Raw genomic sequence first — 19,303 nt, 5'->3', positions numbered from 1 at the left:
TGGTAAAACTCGTCTCCGTAGTTGAGCGGGAGCGGCCAAAGGAATGTGCAATCGTGTGTGTAGTGGAGCTGGGAGGGGCAAGCATAAGGGACGAAGACGGGGGTAACATGTCGGATGCGATCATACCAGCACTAAAGCACCGGATCCCATCAGAACTCCGAAGTTAAGCGTGCTTGGGCGAGAGTAGTACTAGGATGGGTGACCTCCTGGGAAGTCCTCGTGTTGCATTCCCTTTTTAATTTGTTTTGCACCGCGTGCAAAACAAAACGCACGAGCGCGACGTATGTTTAGCACGTTTTATTATTTTGCACGTTTACGGTAAGTTTTAGCTCGCTGCTCATTATTCACGCGTCTAGCGGCGGCAAGCGTGTTCTGAAAGGGGTCGAAACCATGGTAAATAGGCACTGGTGCGGTTGAACCGTGGTAAAACTCGTCTCCGTAGTTGAGCGGGAGCGGCCAAAGGAATGTGCAATCGTGTGTGTAGTGGAGCTGGGAGGGGCAAGCATAAGGGACGAAGACGGGGGTAACATGTCGGATGCGATCATACCAGCACTAAAGCACCGGATCCCATCAGAACTCCGAAGTTAAGCGTGCTTGGGCGAGAGTAGTACTAGGATGGGTGACCTCCTGGGAAGTCCTCGTGTTGCATTCCCTTTTTAATTTGTTTTGCACCGCGTGCAAAACAAAACGCACGAGCGCGACGTATGTTTAGCACGTTTTATTATTTTGCACGTTTACGGTAAGTTTTAGCTCGCTGCTCATTATTCACGCGTCTAGCGGCGGCAAGCGTGTTCTGAAAGGGGTCGAAACCATGGTAAATAGGCACTGGTGCGGTTGAACCGTGGTAAAACTCGTCTCCGTAGTTGAGCGGGAGCGGCCAAAGGAATGTGCAATCGTGTGTGTAGTGGAGCTGGGAGGGGCAAGCATAAGGGACGAAGACGGGGGTAACATGTCGGATGCGATCATACCAGCACTAAAGCACCGGATCCCATCAGAACTCCGAAGTTAAGCGTGCTTGGGCGAGAGTAGTACTAGGATGGGTGACCTCCTGGGAAGTCCTCGTGTTGCATTCCCTTTTTAATTTGTTTTGCACCGCGTGCAAAACAAAACGCACGAGCGCGACGTATGTTTAGCACGTTTTATTATTTTGCACGTTTACGGTAAGTTTTAGCTCGCTGCTCATTATTCACGCGTCTAGCGGCGGCAAGCGTGTTCTGAAAGGGGTCGAAACCATGGTAAATAGGCACTGGTGCGGTTGAACCGTGGTAAAACTCGTCTCCGTAGTTGAGCGGGAGCGGCCAAAGGAATGTGCAATCGTGTGTGTAGTGGAGCTGGGAGGGGCAAGCATAAGGGACGAAGACGGGGGTAACATGTCGGATGCGATCATACCAGCACTAAAGCACCGGATCCCATCAGAACTCCGAAGTTAAGCGTGCTTGGGCGAGAGTAGTACTAGGATGGGTGACCTCCTGGGAAGTCCTCGTGTTGCATTCCCTTTTTAATTTGTTTTGCACCGCGTGCAAAACAAAACGCACGAGCGCGACGTATGTTTAGCACGTTTTATTATTTTGCACGTTTACGGTAAGTTTTAGCTCGCTGCTCATTATTCACGCGTCTAGCGGCGGCAAGCGTGTTCTGAAAGGGGTCGAAACCATGGTAAATAGGCACTGGTGCGGTTGAACCGTGGTAAAACTCGTCTCCGTAGTTGAGCGGGAGCGGCCAAAGGAATGTGCAATCGTGTGTGTAGTGGAGCTGGGAGGGGCAAGCATAAGGGACGAAGACGGGGGTAACATGTCGGATGCGATCATACCAGCACTAAAGCACCGGATCCCATCAGAACTCCGAAGTTAAGCGTGCTTGGGCGAGAGTAGTACTAGGATGGGTGACCTCCTGGGAAGTCCTCGTGTTGCATTCCCTTTTTAATTTGTTTTGCACCGCGTGCAAAACAAAACGCACGAGCGCGACGTATGTTTAGCACGTTTTATTATTTTGCACGTTTACGGTAAGTTTTAGCTCGCTGCTCATTATTCACGCGTCTAGCGGCGGCAAGCGTGTTCTGAAAGGGGTCGAAACCATGGTAAATAGGCACTGGTGCGGTTGAACCGTGGTAAAACTCGTCTCCGTAGTTGAGCGGGAGCGGCCAAAGGAATGTGCAATCGTGTGTGTAGTGGAGCTGGGAGGGGCAAGCATAAGGGACGAAGACGGGGGTAACATGTCGGATGCGATCATACCAGCACTAAAGCACCGGATCCCATCAGAACTCCGAAGTTAAGCGTGCTTGGGCGAGAGTAGTACTAGGATGGGTGACCTCCTGGGAAGTCCTCGTGTTGCATTCCCTTTTTAATTTGTTTTGCACCGCGTGCAAAACAAAACGCACGAGCGCGACGTATGTTTAGCACGTTTTATTATTTTGCACGTTTACGGTAAGTTTTAGCTCGCTGCTCATTATTCACGCGTCTAGCGGCGGCAAGCGTGTTCTGAAAGGGGTCGAAACCATGGTAAATAGGCACTGGTGCGGTTGAACCGTGGTAAAACTCGTCTCCGTAGTTGAGCGGGAGCGGCCAAAGGAATGTGCAATCGTGTGTGTAGTGGAGCTGGGAGGGGCAAGCATAAGGGACGAAGACGGGGGTAACATGTCGGATGCGATCATACCAGCACTAAAGCACCGGATCCCATCAGAACTCCGAAGTTAAGCGTGCTTGGGCGAGAGTAGTACTAGGATGGGTGACCTCCTGGGAAGTCCTCGTGTTGCATTCCCTTTTTAATTTGTTTTGCACCGCGTGCAAAACAAAACGCACGAGCGCGACGTATGTTTAGCACGTTTTATTATTTTGCACGTTTACGGTAAGTTTTAGCTCGCTGCTCATTATTCACGCGTCTAGCGGCGGCAAGCGTGTTCTGAAAGGGGTCGAAACCATGGTAAATAGGCACTGGTGCGGTTGAACCGTGGTAAAACTCGTCTCCGTAGTTGAGCGGGAGCGGCCAAAGGAATGTGCAATCGTGTGTGTAGTGGAGCTGGGAGGGGCAAGCATAAGGGACGAAGACGGGGGTAACATGTCGGATGCGATCATACCAGCACTAAAGCACCGGATCCCATCAGAACTCCGAAGTTAAGCGTGCTTGGGCGAGAGTAGTACTAGGATGGGTGACCTCCTGGGAAGTCCTCGTGTTGCATTCCCTTTTTAATTTGTTTTGCACCGCGTGCAAAACAAAACGCACGAGCGCGACGTATGTTTAGCACGTTTTATTATTTTGCACGTTTACGGTAAGTTTTAGCTCGCTGCTCATTATTCACGCGTCTAGCGGCGGCAAGCGTGTTCTGAAAGGGGTCGAAACCATGGTAAATAGGCACTGGTGCGGTTGAACCGTGGTAAAACTCGTCTCCGTAGTTGAGCGGGAGCGGCCAAAGGAATGTGCAATCGTGTGTGTAGTGGAGCTGGGAGGGGCAAGCATAAGGGACGAAGACGGGGGTAACATGTCGGATGCGATCATACCAGCACTAAAGCACCGGATCCCATCAGAACTCCGAAGTTAAGCGTGCTTGGGCGAGAGTAGTACTAGGATGGGTGACCTCCTGGGAAGTCCTCGTGTTGCATTCCCTTTTTAATTTGTTTTGCACCGCGTGCAAAACAAAACGCACGAGCGCGACGTATGTTTAGCACGTTTTATTATTTTGCACGTTTACGGTAAGTTTTAGCTCGCTGCTCATTATTCACGCGTCTAGCGGCGGCAAGCGTGTTCTGAAAGGGGTCGAAACCATGGTAAATAGGCACTGGTGCGGTTGAACCGTGGTAAAACTCGTCTCCGTAGTTGAGCGGGAGCGGCCAAAGGAATGTGCAATCGTGTGTGTAGTGGAGCTGGGAGGGGCAAGCATAAGGGACGAAGACGGGGGTAACATGTCGGATGCGATCATACCAGCACTAAAGCACCGGATCCCATCAGAACTCCGAAGTTAAGCGTGCTTGGGCGAGAGTAGTACTAGGATGGGTGACCTCCTGGGAAGTCCTCGTGTTGCATTCCCTTTTTAATTTGTTTTGCACCGCGTGCAAAACAAAACGCACGAGCGCGACGTATGTTTAGCACGTTTTATTATTTTGCACGTTTACGGTAAGTTTTAGCTCGCTGCTCATTATTCACGCGTCTAGCGGCGGCAAGCGTGTTCTGAAAGGGGTCGAAACCATGGTAAATAGGCACTGGTGCGGTTGAACCGTGGTAAAACTCGTCTCCGTAGTTGAGCGGGAGCGGCCAAAGGAATGTGCAATCGTGTGTGTAGTGGAGCTGGGAGGGGCAAGCATAAGGGACGAAGACGGGGGTAACATGTCGGATGCGATCATACCAGCACTAAAGCACCGGATCCCATCAGAACTCCGAAGTTAAGCGTGCTTGGGCGAGAGTAGTACTAGGATGGGTGACCTCCTGGGAAGTCCTCGTGTTGCATTCCCTTTTTAATTTGTTTTGCACCGCGTGCAAAACAAAACGCACGAGCGCGACGTATGTTTAGCACGTTTTATTATTTTGCACGTTTACGGTAAGTTTTAGCTCGCTGCTCATTATTCACGCGTCTAGCGGCGGCAAGCGTGTTCTGAAAGGGGTCGAAACCATGGTAAATAGGCACTGGTGCGGTTGAACCGTGGTAAAACTCGTCTCCGTAGTTGAGCGGGAGCGGCCAAAGGAATGTGCAATCGTGTGTGTAGTGGAGCTGGGAGGGGCAAGCATAAGGGACGAAGACGGGGGTAACATGTCGGATGCGATCATACCAGCACTAAAGCACCGGATCCCATCAGAACTCCGAAGTTAAGCGTGCTTGGGCGAGAGTAGTACTAGGATGGGTGACCTCCTGGGAAGTCCTCGTGTTGCATTCCCTTTTTAATTTGTTTTGCACCGCGTGCAAAACAAAACGCACGAGCGCGACGTATGTTTAGCACGTTTTATTATTTTGCACGTTTACGGTAAGTTTTAGCTCGCTGCTCATTATTCACGCGTCTAGCGGCGGCAAGCGTGTTCTGAAAGGGGTCGAAACCATGGTAAATAGGCACTGGTGCAGTTGAACCGTGGTAAAACTCGTCTCCGTAGTTGAGCGGGAGCGGCCAAAGGAATGTGCAATCGTGTGTGTAGTGGAGCTGGGAGGGGCAAGCATAAGGGACGAAGACGGGGGTAACATGTCGGATGCGATCATACCAGCACTAAAGCACCGGATCCCATCAGAACTCCGAAGTTAAGCGTGCTTGGGCGAGAGTAGTACTAGGATGGGTGACCTCCTGGGAAGTCCTCGTGTTGCATTCCCTTTTTAATTTGTTTTGCACCGCGTGCAAAACAAAACGCACGAGCGCGACGTATGTTTAGCACGTTTTATTATTTTGCACGTTTACGGTAAGTTTTAGCTCGCTGCTCATTATTCACGCGTCTAGCGGCGGCAAGCGTGTTCTGAAAGGGGTCGAAACCATGGTAAATAGGCACTGGTGCGGTTGAACCGTGGTAAAACTCGTCTCCGTAGTTGAGCGGGAGCGGCCAAAGGAATGTGCAATCGTGTGTGTAGTGGAGCTGGGAGGGGCAAGCATAAGGGACGAAGACGGGGGTAACATGTCGGATGCGATCATACCAGCACTAAAGCACCGGATCCCATCAGAACTCCGAAGTTAAGCGTGCTTGGGCGAGAGTAGTACTAGGATGGGTGACCTCCTGGGAAGTCCTCGTGTTGCATTCCCTTTTTAATTTGTTTTGCACCGCGTGCAAAACAAAACGCACGAGCGCGACGTATGTTTAGCACGTTTTATTATTTTGCACGTTTACGGTAAGTTTTAGCTCGCTGCTCATTATTCACGCGTCTAGCGGCGGCAAGCGTGTTCTGAAAGGGGTCGAAACCATGGTAAATAGGCACTGGTGCGGTTGAACCGTGGTAAAACTCGTCTCCGTAGTTGAGCGGGAGCGGCCAAAGGAATGTGCAATCGTGTGTGTAGTGGAGCTGGGAGGGGCAAGCATAAGGGACGAAGACGGGGGTAACATGTCGGATGCGATCATACCAGCACTAAAGCACCGGATCCCATCAGAACTCCGAAGTTAAGCGTGCTTGGGCGAGAGTAGTACTAGGATGGGTGACCTCCTGGGAAGTCCTCGTGTTGCATTCCCTTTTTAATTTGTTTTGCACCGCGTGCAAAACAAAACGCACGAGCGCGACGTATGTTTAGCACGTTTTATTATTTTGCACGTTTACGGTAAGTTTTAGCTCGCTGCTCATTATTCACGCGTCTAGCGGCGGCAAGCGTGTTCTGAAAGGGGTCGAAACCATGGTAAATAGGCACTGGTGCGGTTGAACCGTGGTAAAACTCGTCTCCGTAGTTGAGCGGGAGCGGCCAAAGGAATGTGCAATCGTGTGTGTAGTGGAGCTGGGAGGGGCAAGCATAAGGGACGAAGACGGGGGTAACATGTCGGATGCGATCATACCAGCACTAAAGCACCGGATCCCATCAGAACTCCGAAGTTAAGCGTGCTTGGGCGAGAGTAGTACTAGGATGGGTGACCTCCTGGGAAGTCCTCGTGTTGCATTCCCTTTTTAATTTGTTTTGCACCGCGTGCAAAACAAAACGCACGAGCGCGACGTATGTTTAGCACGTTTTATTATTTTGCACGTTTACGGTAAGTTTTAGCTCGCTGCTCATTATTCACGCGTCTAGCGGCGGCAAGCGTGTTCTGAAAGGGGTCGAAACCATGGTAAATAGGCACTGGTGCGGTTGAACCGTGGTAAAACTCGTCTCCGTAGTTGAGCGGGAGCGGCCAAAGGAATGTGCAATCGTGTGTGTAGTGGAGCTGGGAGGGGCAAGCATAAGGGACGAAGACGGGGGTAACATGTCGGATGCGATCATACCAGCACTAAAGCACCGGATCCCATCAGAACTCCGAAGTTAAGCGTGCTTGGGCGAGAGTAGTACTAGGATGGGTGACCTCCTGGGAAGTCCTCGTGTTGCATTCCCTTTTTAATTTGTTTTGCACCGCGTGCAAAACAAAACGCACGAGCGCGACGTATGTTTAGCACGTTTTATTATTTTGCACGTTTACGGTAAGTTTTAGCTCGCTGCTCATTATTCACGCGTCTAGCGGCGGCAAGCGTGTTCTGAAAGGGGTCGAAACCATGGTAAATAGGCACTGGTGCGGTTGAACCGTGGTAAAACTCGTCTCCGTAGTTGAGCGGGAGCGGCCAAAGGAATGTGCAATCGTGTGTGTAGTGGAGCTGGGAGGGGCAAGCATAAGGGACGAAGACGGGGGTAACATGTCGGATGCGATCATACCAGCACTAAAGCACCGGATCCCATCAGAACTCCGAAGTTAAGCGTGCTTGGGCGAGAGTAGTACTAGGATGGGTGACCTCCTGGGAAGTCCTCGTGTTGCATTCCCTTTTTAATTTGTTTTGCACCGCGTGCAAAACAAAACGCACGAGCGCGACGTATGTTTAGCACGTTTTATTATTTTGCACGTTTACGGTAAGTTTTAGCTCGCTGCTCATTATTCACGCGTCTAGCGGCGGCAAGCGTGTTCTGAAAGGGGTCGAAACCATGGTAAATAGGCACTGGTGCGGTTGAACCGTGGTAAAACTCGTCTCCGTAGTTGAGCGGGAGCGGCCAAAGGAATGTGCAATCGTGTGTGTAGTGGAGCTGGGAGGGGCAAGCATAAGGGACGAAGACGGGGGTAACATGTCGGATGCGATCATACCAGCACTAAAGCACCGGATCCCATCAGAACTCCGAAGTTAAGCGTGCTTGGGCGAGAGTAGTACTAGGATGGGTGACCTCCTGGGAAGTCCTCGTGTTGCATTCCCTTTTTAATTTGTTTTGCACCGCGTGCAAAACAAAACGCACGAGCGCGACGTATGTTTAGCACGTTTTATTATTTTGCACGTTTACGGTAAGTTTTAGCTCGCTGCTCATTATTCACGCGTCTAGCGGCGGCAAGCGTGTTCTGAAAGGGGTCGAAACCATGGTAAATAGGCACTGGTGCGGTTGAACCGTGGTAAAACTCGTCTCCGTAGTTGAGCGGGAGCGGCCAAAGGAATGTGCAATCGTGTGTGTAGTGGAGCTGGGAGGGGCAAGCATAAGGGACGAAGACGGGGGTAACATGTCGGATGCGATCATACCAGCACTAAAGCACCGGATCCCATCAGAACTCCGAAGTTAAGCGTGCTTGGGCGAGAGTAGTACTAGGATGGGTGACCTCCTGGGAAGTCCTCGTGTTGCATTCCCTTTTTAATTTGTTTTGCACCGCGTGCAAAACAAAACGCACGAGCGCGACGTATGTTTAGCACGTTTTATTATTTTGCACGTTTACGGTAAGTTTTAGCTCGCTGCTCATTATTCACGCGTCTAGCGGCGGCAAGCGTGTTCTGAAAGGGGTCGAAACCATGGTAAATAGGCACTGGTGCGGTTGAACCGTGGTAAAACTCGTCTCCGTAGTTGAGCGGGAGCGGCCAAAGGAATGTGCAATCGTGTGTGTAGTGGAGCTGGGAGGGGCAAGCATAAGGGACGAAGACGGGGGTAACATGTCGGATGCGATCATACCAGCACTAAAGCACCGGATCCCATCAGAACTCCGAAGTTAAGCGTGCTTGGGCGAGAGTAGTACTAGGATGGGTGACCTCCTGGGAAGTCCTCGTGTTGCATTCCCTTTTTAATTTGTTTTGCACCGCGTGCAAAACAAAACGCACGAGCGCGACGTATGTTTAGCACGTTTTATTATTTTGCACGTTTACGGTAAGTTTTAGCTCGCTGCTCATTATTCACGCGTCTAGCGGCGGCAAGCGTGTTCTGAAAGGGGTCGAAACCATGGTAAATAGGCACTGGTGCGGTTGAACCGTGGTAAAACTCGTCTCCGTAGTTGAGCGGGAGCGGCCAAAGGAATGTGCAATCGTGTGTGTAGTGGAGCTGGGAGGGGCAAGCATAAGGGACGAAGACGGGGGTAACATGTCGGATGCGATCATACCAGCACTAAAGCACCGGATCCCATCAGAACTCCGAAGTTAAGCGTGCTTGGGCGAGAGTAGTACTAGGATGGGTGACCTCCTGGGAAGTCCTCGTGTTGCATTCCCTTTTTAATTTGTTTTGCACCGCGTGCAAAACAAAACGCACGAGCGCGACGTATGTTTAGCACGTTTTATTATTTTGCACGTTTACGGTAAGTTTTAGCTCGCTGCTCATTATTCACGCGTCTAGCGGCGGCAAGCGTGTTCTGAAAGGGGTCGAAACCATGGTAAATAGGCACTGGTGCGGTTGAACCGTGGTAAAACTCGTCTCCGTAGTTGAGCGGGAGCGGCCAAAGGAATGTGCAATCGTGTGTGTAGTGGAGCTGGGAGGGGCAAGCATAAGGGACGAAGACGGGGGTAACATGTCGGATGCGATCATACCAGCACTAAAGCACCGGATCCCATCAGAACTCCGAAGTTAAGCGTGCTTGGGCGAGAGTAGTACTAGGATGGGTGACCTCCTGGGAAGTCCTCGTGTTGCATTCCCTTTTTAATTTGTTTTGCACCGCGTGCAAAACAAAACGCACGAGCGCGACGTATGTTTAGCACGTTTTATTATTTTGCACGTTTACGGTAAGTTTTAGCTCGCTGCTCATTATTCACGCGTCTAGCGGCGGCAAGCGTGTTCTGAAAGGGGTCGAAACCATGGTAAATAGGCACTGGTGCGGTTGAACCGTGGTAAAACTCGTCTCCGTAGTTGAGCGGGAGCGGCCAAAGGAATGTGCAATCGTGTGTGTAGTGGAGCTGGGAGGGGCAAGCATAAGGGACGAAGACGGGGGTAACATGTCGGATGCGATCATACCAGCACTAAAGCACCGGATCCCATCAGAACTCCGAAGTTAAGCGTGCTTGGGCGAGAGTAGTACTAGGATGGGTGACCTCCTGGGAAGTCCTCGTGTTGCATTCCCTTTTTAATTTGTTTTGCACCGCGTGCAAAACAAAACGCACGAGCGCGACGTATGTTTAGCACGTTTTATTATTTTGCACGTTTACGGTAAGTTTTAGCTCGCTGCTCATTATTCACGCGTCTAGCGGCGGCAAGCGTGTTCTGAAAGGGGTCGAAACCATGGTAAATAGGCACTGGTGCGGTTGAACCGTGGTAAAACTCGTCTCCGTAGTTGAGCGGGAGCGGCCAAAGGAATGTGCAATCGTGTGTGTAGTGGAGCTGGGAGGGGCAAGCATAAGGGACGAAGACGGGGGTAACATGTCGGATGCGATCATACCAGCACTAAAGCACCGGATCCCATCAGAACTCCGAAGTTAAGCGTGCTTGGGCGAGAGTAGTACTAGGATGGGTGACCTCCTGGGAAGTCCTCGTGTTGCATTCCCTTTTTAATTTGTTTTGCACCGCGTGCAAAACAAAACGCACGAGCGCGACGTATGTTTAGCACGTTTTATTATTTTGCACGTTTACGGTAAGTTTTAGCTCGCTGCTCATTATTCACGCGTCTAGCGGCGGCAAGCGTGTTCTGAAAGGGGTCGAAACCATGGTAAATAGGCACTGGTGCGGTTGAACCGTGGTAAAACTCGTCTCCGTAGTTGAGCGGGAGCGGCCAAAGGAATGTGCAATCGTGTGTGTAGTGGAGCTGGGAGGGGCAAGCATAAGGGACGAAGACGGGGGTAACATGTCGGATGCGATCATACCAGCACTAAAGCACCGGATCCCATCAGAACTCCGAAGTTAAGCGTGCTTGGGCGAGAGTAGTACTAGGATGGGTGACCTCCTGGGAAGTCCTCGTGTTGCATTCCCTTTTTAATTTGTTTTGCACCGCGTGCAAAACAAAACGCACGAGCGCGACGTATGTTTAGCACGTTTTATTATTTTGCACGTTTACGGTAAGTTTTAGCTCGCTGCTCATTATTCACGCGTCTAGCGGCGGCAAGCGTGTTCTGAAAGGGGTCGAAACCATGGTAAATAGGCACTGGTGCGGTTGAACCGTGGTAAAACTCGTCTCCGTAGTTGAGCGGGAGCGGCCAAAGGAATGTGCAATCGTGTGTGTAGTGGAGCTGGGAGGGGCAAGCATAAGGGACGAAGACGGGGGTAACATGTCGGATGCGATCATACCAGCACTAAAGCACCGGATCCCATCAGAACTCCGAAGTTAAGCGTGCTTGGGCGAGAGTAGTACTAGGATGGGTGACCTCCTGGGAAGTCCTCGTGTTGCATTCCCTTTTTAATTTGTTTTGCACCGCGTGCAAAACAAAACGCACGAGCGCGACGTATGTTTAGCACGTTTTATTATTTTGCACGTTTACGGTAAGTTTTAGCTCGCTGCTCATTATTCACGCGTCTAGCGGCGGCAAGCGTGTTCTGAAAGGGGTCGAAACCATGGTAAATAGGCACTGGTGCGGTTGAACCGTGGTAAAACTCGTCTCCGTAGTTGAGCGGGAGCGGCCAAAGGAATGTGCAATCGTGTGTGTAGTGGAGCTGGGAGGGGCAAGCATAAGGGACGAAGACGGGGGTAACATGTCGGATGCGATCATACCAGCACTAAAGCACCGGATCCCATCAGAACTCCGAAGTTAAGCGTGCTTGGGCGAGAGTAGTACTAGGATGGGTGACCTCCTGGGAAGTCCTCGTGTTGCATTCCCTTTTTAATTTGTTTTGCACCGCGTGCAAAACAAAACGCACGAGCGCGACGTATGTTTAGCACGTTTTATTATTTTGCACGTTTACGGTAAGTTTTAGCTCGCTGCTCATTATTCACGCGTCTAGCGGCGGCAAGCGTGTTCTGAAAGGGGTCGAAACCATGGTAAATAGGCACTGGTGCGGTTGAACCGTGGTAAAACTCGTCTCCGTAGTTGAGCGGGAGCGGCCAAAGGAATGTGCAATCGTGTGTGTAGTGGAGCTGGGAGGGGCAAGCATAAGGGACGAAGACGGGGGTAACATGTCGGATGCGATCATACCAGCACTAAAGCACCGGATCCCATCAGAACTCCGAAGTTAAGCGTGCTTGGGCGAGAGTAGTACTAGGATGGGTGACCTCCTGGGAAGTCCTCGTGTTGCATTCCCTTTTTAATTTGTTTTGCACCGCGTGCAAAACAAAACGCACGAGCGCGACGTATGTTTAGCACGTTTTATTATTTTGCACGTTTACGGTAAGTTTTAGCTCGCTGCTCATTATTCACGCGTCTAGCGGCGGCAAGCGTGTTCTGAAAGGGGTCGAAACCATGGTAAATAGGCACTGGTGCGGTTGAACCGTGGTAAAACTCGTCTCCGTAGTTGAGCGGGAGCGGCCAAAGGAATGTGCAATCGTGTGTGTAGTGGAGCTGGGAGGGGCAAGCATAAGGGACGAAGACGGGGGTAACATGTTGGATGCGATCATACCAGCACTAAAGCACCGGATCCCATCAGAACTCCGAAGTTAAGCGTGCTTGGGCGAGAGTAGTACTAGGATGGGTGACCTCCTGGGAAGTCCTCGTGTTGCATTCCCTTTTTAATTTGTTTTGCACCGCGTGCAAAACAAAACGCACGAGCGCGACGTATGTTTAGCACGTTTTATTATTTTGCACGTTTACGGTAAGTTTTAGCTCGCTGCTCATTATTCACGCGTCTAGCGGCGGCAAGCGTGTTCTGAAAGGGGTCGAAACCATGGTAAATAGGCACTGGTGCGGTTGAACCGTGGTAAAACTCGTCTCCGTAGTTGAGCGGGAGCGGCCAAAGGAATGTGCAATCGTGTGTGTAGTGGAGCTGGGAGGGGCAAGCATAAGGGACGAAGACGGGGGTAACATGTCGGATGCGATCATACCAGCACTAAAGCACCGGATCCCATCAGAACTCCGAAGTTAAGCGTGCTTGGGCGAGAGTAGTACTAGGATGGGTGACCTCCTGGGAAGTCCTCGTGTTGCATTCCCTTTTTAATTTGTTTTGCACCGCGTGCAAAACAAAACGCACGAGCGCGACGTATGTTTAGCACGTTTTATTATTTTGCACGTTTACGGTAAGTTTTAGCTCGCTGCTCATTATTCACGCGTCTAGCGGCGGCAAGCGTGTTCTGAAAGGGGTCGAAACCATGGTAAATAGGCACTGGTGCGGTTGAACCGTGGTAAAACTCGTCTCCGTAGTTGAGCGGGAGCGGCCAAAGGAATGTGCAATCGTGTGTGTAGTGGAGCTGGGAGGGGCAAGCATAAGGGACGAAGACGGGGGTAACATGTCGGATGCGATCATACCAGCACTAAAGCACCGGATCCCATCAGAACTCCGAAGTTAAGCATGCTTGGGCGAGAGTAGTACTAGGATGGGTGACCTCCTGGGAAGTCCTCGTGTTGCATTCCCTTTTTAATTTGTTTTGCACCGCGTGCAAAACAAAACGCACGAGCGCGACGTATGTTTAGCACGTTTTATTATTTTGCACGTTTACGGTAAGTTTTAGCTCGCTGCTCATTATTCACGCGTCTAGCGGCGGCAAGCGTGTTCTGAAAGGGGTCGAAACCATGGTAAATAGGCACTGGTGCGGTTGAACCGTGGTAAAACTCGTCTCCGTAGTTGAGCGGGAGCGGCCAAAGGAATGTGCAATCGTGTGTGTAGTGGAGCTGGGAGGGGCAAGCATAAGGGACGAAGACGGGGGTAACATGTCGGATGCGATCATACCAGCACTAAAGCACCGGATCCCATCAGAACTCCGAAGTTAAGCGTGCTTGGGCGAGAGTAGTACTAGGATGGGTGACCTCCTGGGAAGTCCTCGTGTTGCATTCCCTTTTTAATTTGTTTTGCACCGCGTGCAAAACAAAACGCACGAGCGCGACGTATGTTTAGCACGTTTTATTATTTTGCACGTTTACGGTAAGTTTTAGCTCGCTGCTCATTATTCACGCGTCTAGCGGCGGCAAGCGTGTTCTGAAAGGGGTCGAAACCATGGTAAATAGGCACTGGTGCGGTTGAACCGTGGTAAAACTCGTCTCCGTAGTTGAGCGGGAGCGGCCAAAGGAATGTGCAATCGTGTGTGTAGTGGAGCTGGGAGGGGCAAGCATAAGGGACGAAGACGGGGGTAACATGTCGGATGCGATCATACCAGCACTAAAGCACCGGATCCCATCAGAACTCCGAAGTTAAGCGTGCTTGGGCGAGAGTAGTACTAGGATGGGTGACCTCCTGGGAAGTCCTCGTGTTGCATTCCCTTTTTAATTTGTTTTGCACCGCGTGCAAAACAAAACGCACGAGCGCGACGTATGTTTAGCACGTTTTATTATTTTGCACGTTTACGGTAAGTTTTAGCTCGCTGCTCATTATTCACGCGTCTAGCGGCGGCAAGCGTGTTCTGAAAGGGGTCGAAACCATGGTAAATAGGCACTGGTGCGGTTGAACCGTGGTAAAACTCGTCTCCGTAGTTGAGCGGGAGCGGCCAAAGGAATGTGCAATCGTGTGTGTAGTGGAGCTGGGAGGGGCAAGCATAAGGGACGAAGACGGGGGTAACATGTCGGATGCGATCATACCAGCACTAAAGCACCGGATCCCATCAGAACTCCGAAGTTAAGCGTGCTTGGGCGAGAGTAGTACTAGGATGGGTGACCTCCTGGGAAGTCCTCGTGTTGCATTCCCTTTTTAATTTGTTTTGCACCGCGTGCAAAACAAAACGCACGAGCGCGACGTATGTTTAGCACGTTTTATTATTTTGCACGTTTACGGTAAGTTTTAGCTCGCTGCTCATTATTCACGCGTCTAGCGGCGGCAAGCGTGTTCTGAAAGGGGTCGAAACCATGGTAAATAGGCACTGGTGCGGTTGAACCGTGGTAAAACTCGTCTCCGTAGTTGAGCGGGAGCGGCCAAAGGAATGTGCAATCGTGTGTGTAGTGGAGCTGGGAGGGGCAAGCATAAGGGACGAAGACGGGGGTAACATGTCGGATGCGATCATACCAGCACTAAAGCACCGGATCCCATCAGAACTCCGAAGTTAAGCGTGCTTGGGCGAGAGTAGTACTAGGATGGGTGACCTCCTGGGAAGTCCTCGTGTTGCATTCCCTTTTTAATTTGTTTTGCACCGCGTGCAAAACAAAACGCACGAGCGCGACGTATGTTTAGCACGTTTTATTATTTTGCACGTTTACGGTAAGTTTTAGCTCGCTGCTCATTATTCACGCGTCTAGCGGCGGCAAGCGTGTTCTGAAAGGGGTCGAAACCATGGTAAATAGGCACTGGTGCGGTTGAACCGTGGTAAAACTCGTCTCCGTAGTTGAGCGGGAGCGGCCAAAGGAATGTGCAATCGTGTGTGTAGTGGAGCTGGGAGGGGCAAGCATAAGGGACGAAGACGGGGGTAACATGTCGGATGCGATCATACCAGCACTAAAGCACCGGATCCCATCAGAACTCCGAAGTTAAGCGTGCTTGGGCGAGAGTAGTACTAGGATGGGTGACCTCCTGGGAAGTCCTCGTGTTGCATTCCCTTTTTAATTTGTTTTGCACCGCGTGCAAAACAAAACGCACGAGCGCGACGTATGTTTAGCACGTTTTATTATTTTGCACGTTTACGGTAAGTTTTAGCTCGCTGCTCATTATTCACGCGTCTAGCGGCGGCAAGCGTGTTCTGAAAGGGGTCGAAACCATGGTAAATAGGCACTGGTGCGGTTGAACCGTGGTAAAACTCGTCTCCGTAGTTGAGCGGGAGCGGCCAAAGGAATGTGCAATCGTGTGTGTAGTGGAGCTGGGAGGGGCAAGCATAAGGGACGAAGACGGGGGTAACATGTCGGATGCGATCATACCAGCACTAAAGCACCGGATCCCATCAGAACTCCGAAGTTAAGCGTGCTTGGGCGAGAGTAGTACTAGGATGGGTGACCTCCTGGGAAGTCCTCGTGTTGCATTCCCTTTTTAATTTGTTTTGCACCGCGTGCAAAACAAAACGCACGAGCGCGACGTATGTTTAGCACGTTTTATTATTTTGCACGTTTACGGTAAGTTTTAGCTCGCTGCTCATTATTCACGCGTCTAGCGGCGGCAAGCGTGTTCTGAAAGGGGTCGAAACCATGGTAAATAGGCACTGGTGCGGTTGAACCGTGGTAAAACTCGTCTCCGTAGTTGAGCGGGAGCGGCCAAAGGAATGTGCAATCGTGTGTGTAGTGGAGCTGGGAGGGGCAAGCATAAGGGACGAAGACGGGGGTAACATGTCGGATGCGATCATACCAGCACTAAAGCACCGGATCCCATCAGAACTCCGAAGTTAAGCGTGCTTGGGCGAGAGTAGTACTAGGATGGGTGACCTCCTGGGAAGTCCTCGTGTTGCATTCCCTTGTTTTGCACCGCGTGCAAAACAAAACGCACGAGCGCGACGTATGTTTAGCACGTTTTATTATTTTGCACGTTTACGGTAAGTTTTAGCTCGCTGCTCATTATTCACGCGTCTAGCGGCGGCAAGCGTGTTCTGAAAGGGGTCGAAACCATGGTAAATAGGCACTGGTGCGGTTGAACCGTGGTAAAACTCGTCTCCGTAGTTGAGCGGGAGCGGCCAAAGGAATGTGCAATCGTGTGTGTAGTGGAGCTGGGAGGGGCAAGCATAAGGGACGAAGACGGGGGTAACATGTCGGATGCGATCATACCAGCACTAAAGCACCGGATCCCATCAGAACTCCGAAGTTAAGCGTGCTTGGGCGAGAGTAGTACTAGGATGGGTGACCTCCTGGGAAGTCCTCGTGTTGCATTCCCTTTTTAATTTGTTTTGCACCGCGTGCAAAACAAAACGCACGAGCGCGACGTATGTTTAGCACGTTTTATTATTTTGCACGTTTACGGTAAGTTTTAGCTCGCTGCTCATTATTCACGCGTCTAGCGGCGGCAAGCGTGTTCTGAAAGGGGTCGAAACCATGGTAAATAGGCACTGGTGCGGTTGAACCGTGGTAAAACTCGTCTCCGTAGTTGAGCGGGAGCGGCCAAAGGAATGTGCAATCGTGTGTGTAGTGGAGCTGGGAGGGGCAAGCATAAGGGACGAAGACGGGGGTAACATGTCGGATGCGATCATACCAGCACTAAAGCACCGGATCCCATCAGAACTCCGAAGTTAAGCGTGCTTGGGCGAGAGTAGTACTAGGATGGGTGACCTCCTGGGAAGTCCTCGTGTTGCATTCCCTTTTTAATTTGTTTTGCACCGCGTGCAAAACAAAACGCACGAGCGCGACGTATGTTTAGCACGTTTTATTATTTTGCACGTTTACGGTAAGTTTTAGCTCGCTGCTCATTATTCACGCGTCTAGCGGCGGCAAGCGTGTTCTGAAAGGGGTCGAAACCATGGTAAATAGGCACTGGTGCGGTTGAACCGTGGTAAAACTCGTCTCCGTAGTTGAGCGGGAGCGGCCAAAGGAATGTGCAATCGTGTGTGTAGTGGAGCTGGGAGGGGCAAGCATAAGGGACGAAGACGGGGGTAACATGTCGGATGCGATCATACCAGCACTAAAGCACCGGATCCCATCAGAACTCCGAAGTTAAGCGTGCTTGGGCGAGAGTAGTACTAGGATGGGTGACCTCCTGGGAAGTCCTCGTGTTGCATTCCCTTTTTAATTTGTTTTGCACCGCGTGCAAAACAAAACGCACGAGCGCGACGTATGTTTAGCACGTTTTATTATTTTGCACGTTTACGGTAAGTTTTAGCTCGCTGCTCATTATTCACGCGTCTAGCGGCGGCAAGCGTGTTCTGAAAGGGGTCGAAACCATGGTAAATAGGCACTGGTGCGGTTGAACCGTGGTAAAACTCGTCTCCGTAGTTGAGCGGGAGCGGCCAAAGGAATGTGCAATCGTGTGTGTAGTGGAGCTGGGAGGGGCAAGCATAAGGGACGAAGACGGGGGTAACATGTCGGATGCGATCATACCAGCACTAAAGCACCGGATCCCATCAGAACTCCGAAGTTAAGCGTGCTTGGGCGAGAGTAGTACTAGGATGGGTGACCTCCTGGGAAGTCCTCGTGTTGCATTCCCTTTTTAATTTGTTTTGCACCGCGTGCAAAACAAAACGCACGAGCGCGACGTATGTTTAGCACGTTTTATTATTTTGCACGTTTACGGTAAGTTTTAGCTCGCTGCTCATTATTCACGCGTCTAGCGGCGGCAAGCGTGTTCTGAAAGGGGTCGAAACCATGGTAAATAGGCACTGGTGCGGTTGAACCGTGGTAAAACTCGTCTCCGTAGTTGAGCGGGAGCGGCCAAAGGAATGTGCAATCGTGTGTGTAGTGGAGCTGGGAGGGGCAAGCATAAGGGACGAAGACGGGGGTAACATGTCGGATGCGATCATACCAGCACTAAAGCACCGGATCCCATCAGAACTCCGAAGTTAAGCGTGCTTGGGCGAGAGTAGTACTAGGATGGGTGACCTCCTGGGAAGTCCTCGTGTTGCATTCCCTTTTTAATTTGTTTTGCACCGCGTGCAAAACAAAACGCACGAGCGCGACGTATGTTTAGCACGTTTTATTATTTTGCACGTTTACGGTAAGTTTTAGCTCGCTGCTCATTATTCACGCGTCTAGCGGCGGCAAGCGTGTTCTGAAAGGGGTCGAAACCATGGTAAATAGGCACTGGTGCGGTTGAACCGTGGTAAAACTCGTCTCCGTAGTTGAGCGGGAGCGGCCAAAGGAATGTGCAATCGTGTGTGTAGTGGAGCTGGGAGGGGCAAGCATAAGGGACGAAGACGGGGGTAACATGTCGGATGCGATCATACCAGCACTAAAGCACCGGATCCCATCAGAACTCCGAAGTTAAGCGTGCTTGGGCGAGAGTAGTACTAGGATGGGTGACCTCCTGGGAAGTCCTCGTGTTGCATTCCCTTTTTAATTTGTTTTGCACCGCGTGCAAAACAAAACGCACGAGCGCGACGTATGTTTAGCACGTTTTATTATTTTGCACGTTTACGGTAAGTTTTAGCTCGCTGCTCATTATTCACGCGTCTAGCGGCGGCAAGCGTGTTCTGAAAGGGGTCGAAACCATGGTAAATAGGCACTGGTGCGGTTGAACCGTGGTAAAACTCGTCTCCGTAGTTGAGCGGGAGCGGCCAAAGGAATGTGCAATCGTGTGTGTAGTGGAGCTGGGAGGGGCAAGCATAAGGGACGAAGACGGGGGTAACATGTCGGATGCGATCATACCAGCACTAAAGCACCGGATCCCATCAAAACTCCGAAGTTAAGCGTGCTTGGGCGAGAGTAGTACTAGGATGGGTGACCTCCTGGGAAGTCCTCGTGTTGCATTCCCTTTTTAATTTGTTTTGCACCGCGTGCAAAACAAAACGCACGAGCGCGACGTATGTTTAGCACGTTTTATTATTTTGCACGTTTACGGTAAGTTTTAGCTCGCTGCTCATTATTCACGCGTCTAGCGGCGGCAAG

General features: G+C 51.1%; 46 non-coding genes across 46 annotated transcripts; all 46 read left to right on the top strand.

The window, feature by feature from the left end:
* The first annotated feature begins 112 nt into the window (after nt 1–112).
* On the top strand, nt 113–231 carry LOC141032330 (5S ribosomal RNA). Its single transcript, XR_012194330.1, has one exon. It is a non-coding gene; the product is annotated as a 5S ribosomal RNA (ribosomal RNA).
* A 302-nt stretch (nt 232–533) lies between these two features.
* On the top strand, nt 534–652 carry LOC141032329 (5S ribosomal RNA). The gene has a single exon (XR_012194329.1). It is a non-coding gene; the product is annotated as a 5S ribosomal RNA (ribosomal RNA).
* Nucleotides 653–954: 302 nt separating this feature from the next.
* Nucleotides 955–1,073, top strand: LOC141032328 (5S ribosomal RNA). Its single transcript, XR_012194328.1, has one exon. It is a non-coding gene; the product is annotated as a 5S ribosomal RNA (ribosomal RNA).
* A 302-nt stretch (nt 1,074–1,375) lies between these two features.
* LOC141032327 (5S ribosomal RNA) lies at nt 1,376–1,494 on the top strand. The gene has a single exon (XR_012194327.1). It is a non-coding gene; the product is annotated as a 5S ribosomal RNA (ribosomal RNA).
* A 302-nt stretch (nt 1,495–1,796) lies between these two features.
* On the top strand, nt 1,797–1,915 carry LOC141032326 (5S ribosomal RNA). The gene has a single exon (XR_012194326.1). It is a non-coding gene; the product is annotated as a 5S ribosomal RNA (ribosomal RNA).
* A 302-nt stretch (nt 1,916–2,217) lies between these two features.
* Nucleotides 2,218–2,336, top strand: LOC141032325 (5S ribosomal RNA). Its single transcript, XR_012194325.1, has one exon. It is a non-coding gene; the product is annotated as a 5S ribosomal RNA (ribosomal RNA).
* Nucleotides 2,337–2,638: 302 nt separating this feature from the next.
* Nucleotides 2,639–2,757, top strand: LOC141032324 (5S ribosomal RNA). The gene has a single exon (XR_012194324.1). It is a non-coding gene; the product is annotated as a 5S ribosomal RNA (ribosomal RNA).
* Nucleotides 2,758–3,059: 302 nt separating this feature from the next.
* On the top strand, nt 3,060–3,178 carry LOC141032323 (5S ribosomal RNA). Its single transcript, XR_012194323.1, has one exon. It is a non-coding gene; the product is annotated as a 5S ribosomal RNA (ribosomal RNA).
* Nucleotides 3,179–3,480: 302 nt separating this feature from the next.
* Nucleotides 3,481–3,599, top strand: LOC141032322 (5S ribosomal RNA). The gene has a single exon (XR_012194322.1). It is a non-coding gene; the product is annotated as a 5S ribosomal RNA (ribosomal RNA).
* Nucleotides 3,600–3,901: 302 nt separating this feature from the next.
* On the top strand, nt 3,902–4,020 carry LOC141032320 (5S ribosomal RNA). Its single transcript, XR_012194320.1, has one exon. It is a non-coding gene; the product is annotated as a 5S ribosomal RNA (ribosomal RNA).
* A 302-nt stretch (nt 4,021–4,322) lies between these two features.
* On the top strand, nt 4,323–4,441 carry LOC141032319 (5S ribosomal RNA). The gene has a single exon (XR_012194319.1). It is a non-coding gene; the product is annotated as a 5S ribosomal RNA (ribosomal RNA).
* Nucleotides 4,442–4,743: 302 nt separating this feature from the next.
* Nucleotides 4,744–4,862, top strand: LOC141032318 (5S ribosomal RNA). The gene has a single exon (XR_012194318.1). It is a non-coding gene; the product is annotated as a 5S ribosomal RNA (ribosomal RNA).
* Nucleotides 4,863–5,164: 302 nt separating this feature from the next.
* Nucleotides 5,165–5,283, top strand: LOC141032316 (5S ribosomal RNA). Its single transcript, XR_012194317.1, has one exon. It is a non-coding gene; the product is annotated as a 5S ribosomal RNA (ribosomal RNA).
* A 302-nt stretch (nt 5,284–5,585) lies between these two features.
* LOC141032315 (5S ribosomal RNA) lies at nt 5,586–5,704 on the top strand. Its single transcript, XR_012194316.1, has one exon. It is a non-coding gene; the product is annotated as a 5S ribosomal RNA (ribosomal RNA).
* A 302-nt stretch (nt 5,705–6,006) lies between these two features.
* On the top strand, nt 6,007–6,125 carry LOC141032314 (5S ribosomal RNA). Its single transcript, XR_012194315.1, has one exon. It is a non-coding gene; the product is annotated as a 5S ribosomal RNA (ribosomal RNA).
* Nucleotides 6,126–6,427: 302 nt separating this feature from the next.
* On the top strand, nt 6,428–6,546 carry LOC141032313 (5S ribosomal RNA). Its single transcript, XR_012194314.1, has one exon. It is a non-coding gene; the product is annotated as a 5S ribosomal RNA (ribosomal RNA).
* Nucleotides 6,547–6,848: 302 nt separating this feature from the next.
* LOC141032312 (5S ribosomal RNA) lies at nt 6,849–6,967 on the top strand. The gene has a single exon (XR_012194313.1). It is a non-coding gene; the product is annotated as a 5S ribosomal RNA (ribosomal RNA).
* A 302-nt stretch (nt 6,968–7,269) lies between these two features.
* Nucleotides 7,270–7,388, top strand: LOC141032311 (5S ribosomal RNA). Its single transcript, XR_012194312.1, has one exon. It is a non-coding gene; the product is annotated as a 5S ribosomal RNA (ribosomal RNA).
* A 302-nt stretch (nt 7,389–7,690) lies between these two features.
* On the top strand, nt 7,691–7,809 carry LOC141032310 (5S ribosomal RNA). The gene has a single exon (XR_012194311.1). It is a non-coding gene; the product is annotated as a 5S ribosomal RNA (ribosomal RNA).
* Nucleotides 7,810–8,111: 302 nt separating this feature from the next.
* Nucleotides 8,112–8,230, top strand: LOC141032308 (5S ribosomal RNA). The gene has a single exon (XR_012194309.1). It is a non-coding gene; the product is annotated as a 5S ribosomal RNA (ribosomal RNA).
* Nucleotides 8,231–8,532: 302 nt separating this feature from the next.
* LOC141032307 (5S ribosomal RNA) lies at nt 8,533–8,651 on the top strand. Its single transcript, XR_012194308.1, has one exon. It is a non-coding gene; the product is annotated as a 5S ribosomal RNA (ribosomal RNA).
* A 302-nt stretch (nt 8,652–8,953) lies between these two features.
* On the top strand, nt 8,954–9,072 carry LOC141032306 (5S ribosomal RNA). Its single transcript, XR_012194307.1, has one exon. It is a non-coding gene; the product is annotated as a 5S ribosomal RNA (ribosomal RNA).
* A 302-nt stretch (nt 9,073–9,374) lies between these two features.
* On the top strand, nt 9,375–9,493 carry LOC141032305 (5S ribosomal RNA). The gene has a single exon (XR_012194306.1). It is a non-coding gene; the product is annotated as a 5S ribosomal RNA (ribosomal RNA).
* A 302-nt stretch (nt 9,494–9,795) lies between these two features.
* On the top strand, nt 9,796–9,914 carry LOC141032304 (5S ribosomal RNA). Its single transcript, XR_012194305.1, has one exon. It is a non-coding gene; the product is annotated as a 5S ribosomal RNA (ribosomal RNA).
* A 302-nt stretch (nt 9,915–10,216) lies between these two features.
* LOC141032303 (5S ribosomal RNA) lies at nt 10,217–10,335 on the top strand. The gene has a single exon (XR_012194304.1). It is a non-coding gene; the product is annotated as a 5S ribosomal RNA (ribosomal RNA).
* A 302-nt stretch (nt 10,336–10,637) lies between these two features.
* On the top strand, nt 10,638–10,756 carry LOC141032302 (5S ribosomal RNA). Its single transcript, XR_012194303.1, has one exon. It is a non-coding gene; the product is annotated as a 5S ribosomal RNA (ribosomal RNA).
* Nucleotides 10,757–11,058: 302 nt separating this feature from the next.
* Nucleotides 11,059–11,177, top strand: LOC141032300 (5S ribosomal RNA). Its single transcript, XR_012194302.1, has one exon. It is a non-coding gene; the product is annotated as a 5S ribosomal RNA (ribosomal RNA).
* A 302-nt stretch (nt 11,178–11,479) lies between these two features.
* LOC141032299 (5S ribosomal RNA) lies at nt 11,480–11,598 on the top strand. The gene has a single exon (XR_012194301.1). It is a non-coding gene; the product is annotated as a 5S ribosomal RNA (ribosomal RNA).
* Nucleotides 11,599–11,900: 302 nt separating this feature from the next.
* LOC141032298 (5S ribosomal RNA) lies at nt 11,901–12,019 on the top strand. Its single transcript, XR_012194300.1, has one exon. It is a non-coding gene; the product is annotated as a 5S ribosomal RNA (ribosomal RNA).
* A 302-nt stretch (nt 12,020–12,321) lies between these two features.
* LOC141032296 (5S ribosomal RNA) lies at nt 12,322–12,440 on the top strand. Its single transcript, XR_012194298.1, has one exon. It is a non-coding gene; the product is annotated as a 5S ribosomal RNA (ribosomal RNA).
* A 302-nt stretch (nt 12,441–12,742) lies between these two features.
* Nucleotides 12,743–12,861, top strand: LOC141032295 (5S ribosomal RNA). Its single transcript, XR_012194297.1, has one exon. It is a non-coding gene; the product is annotated as a 5S ribosomal RNA (ribosomal RNA).
* A 302-nt stretch (nt 12,862–13,163) lies between these two features.
* Nucleotides 13,164–13,282, top strand: LOC141032526 (5S ribosomal RNA). The gene has a single exon (XR_012194522.1). It is a non-coding gene; the product is annotated as a 5S ribosomal RNA (ribosomal RNA).
* Nucleotides 13,283–13,584: 302 nt separating this feature from the next.
* On the top strand, nt 13,585–13,703 carry LOC141032294 (5S ribosomal RNA). The gene has a single exon (XR_012194296.1). It is a non-coding gene; the product is annotated as a 5S ribosomal RNA (ribosomal RNA).
* A 302-nt stretch (nt 13,704–14,005) lies between these two features.
* Nucleotides 14,006–14,124, top strand: LOC141032293 (5S ribosomal RNA). The gene has a single exon (XR_012194295.1). It is a non-coding gene; the product is annotated as a 5S ribosomal RNA (ribosomal RNA).
* Nucleotides 14,125–14,426: 302 nt separating this feature from the next.
* Nucleotides 14,427–14,545, top strand: LOC141032292 (5S ribosomal RNA). The gene has a single exon (XR_012194294.1). It is a non-coding gene; the product is annotated as a 5S ribosomal RNA (ribosomal RNA).
* Nucleotides 14,546–14,847: 302 nt separating this feature from the next.
* LOC141032291 (5S ribosomal RNA) lies at nt 14,848–14,966 on the top strand. Its single transcript, XR_012194293.1, has one exon. It is a non-coding gene; the product is annotated as a 5S ribosomal RNA (ribosomal RNA).
* A 302-nt stretch (nt 14,967–15,268) lies between these two features.
* Nucleotides 15,269–15,387, top strand: LOC141032290 (5S ribosomal RNA). The gene has a single exon (XR_012194292.1). It is a non-coding gene; the product is annotated as a 5S ribosomal RNA (ribosomal RNA).
* Nucleotides 15,388–15,689: 302 nt separating this feature from the next.
* LOC141032289 (5S ribosomal RNA) lies at nt 15,690–15,808 on the top strand. The gene has a single exon (XR_012194291.1). It is a non-coding gene; the product is annotated as a 5S ribosomal RNA (ribosomal RNA).
* Nucleotides 15,809–16,110: 302 nt separating this feature from the next.
* On the top strand, nt 16,111–16,229 carry LOC141032288 (5S ribosomal RNA). The gene has a single exon (XR_012194290.1). It is a non-coding gene; the product is annotated as a 5S ribosomal RNA (ribosomal RNA).
* Nucleotides 16,230–16,523: 294 nt separating this feature from the next.
* Nucleotides 16,524–16,642, top strand: LOC141032287 (5S ribosomal RNA). Its single transcript, XR_012194289.1, has one exon. It is a non-coding gene; the product is annotated as a 5S ribosomal RNA (ribosomal RNA).
* Nucleotides 16,643–16,944: 302 nt separating this feature from the next.
* On the top strand, nt 16,945–17,063 carry LOC141032285 (5S ribosomal RNA). Its single transcript, XR_012194287.1, has one exon. It is a non-coding gene; the product is annotated as a 5S ribosomal RNA (ribosomal RNA).
* Nucleotides 17,064–17,365: 302 nt separating this feature from the next.
* Nucleotides 17,366–17,484, top strand: LOC141032284 (5S ribosomal RNA). Its single transcript, XR_012194286.1, has one exon. It is a non-coding gene; the product is annotated as a 5S ribosomal RNA (ribosomal RNA).
* Nucleotides 17,485–17,786: 302 nt separating this feature from the next.
* On the top strand, nt 17,787–17,905 carry LOC141032283 (5S ribosomal RNA). Its single transcript, XR_012194285.1, has one exon. It is a non-coding gene; the product is annotated as a 5S ribosomal RNA (ribosomal RNA).
* Nucleotides 17,906–18,207: 302 nt separating this feature from the next.
* On the top strand, nt 18,208–18,326 carry LOC141032282 (5S ribosomal RNA). Its single transcript, XR_012194284.1, has one exon. It is a non-coding gene; the product is annotated as a 5S ribosomal RNA (ribosomal RNA).
* Nucleotides 18,327–18,628: 302 nt separating this feature from the next.
* Nucleotides 18,629–18,747, top strand: LOC141032281 (5S ribosomal RNA). The gene has a single exon (XR_012194283.1). It is a non-coding gene; the product is annotated as a 5S ribosomal RNA (ribosomal RNA).
* Nucleotides 18,748–19,049: 302 nt separating this feature from the next.
* LOC141032541 (5S ribosomal RNA) lies at nt 19,050–19,168 on the top strand. The gene has a single exon (XR_012194537.1). It is a non-coding gene; the product is annotated as a 5S ribosomal RNA (ribosomal RNA).
* The last annotated feature ends 135 nt before the right edge of the window (nt 19,169–19,303 follow it).

The sequence above is a fragment of the Aegilops tauschii genome, unplaced genomic scaffold (genome assembly GCF_002575655.3).
Source record: "Aegilops tauschii subsp. strangulata cultivar AL8/78 unplaced genomic scaffold, Aet v6.0 ptg000574l_obj, whole genome shotgun sequence".
Lineage (NCBI taxonomy): Eukaryota > Viridiplantae > Streptophyta > Magnoliopsida > Poales > Poaceae > Aegilops > Aegilops tauschii.
Note: the sequence above shows the minus strand (reverse complement) of the source record. Positions and strands in the feature narration are given on the sequence as shown.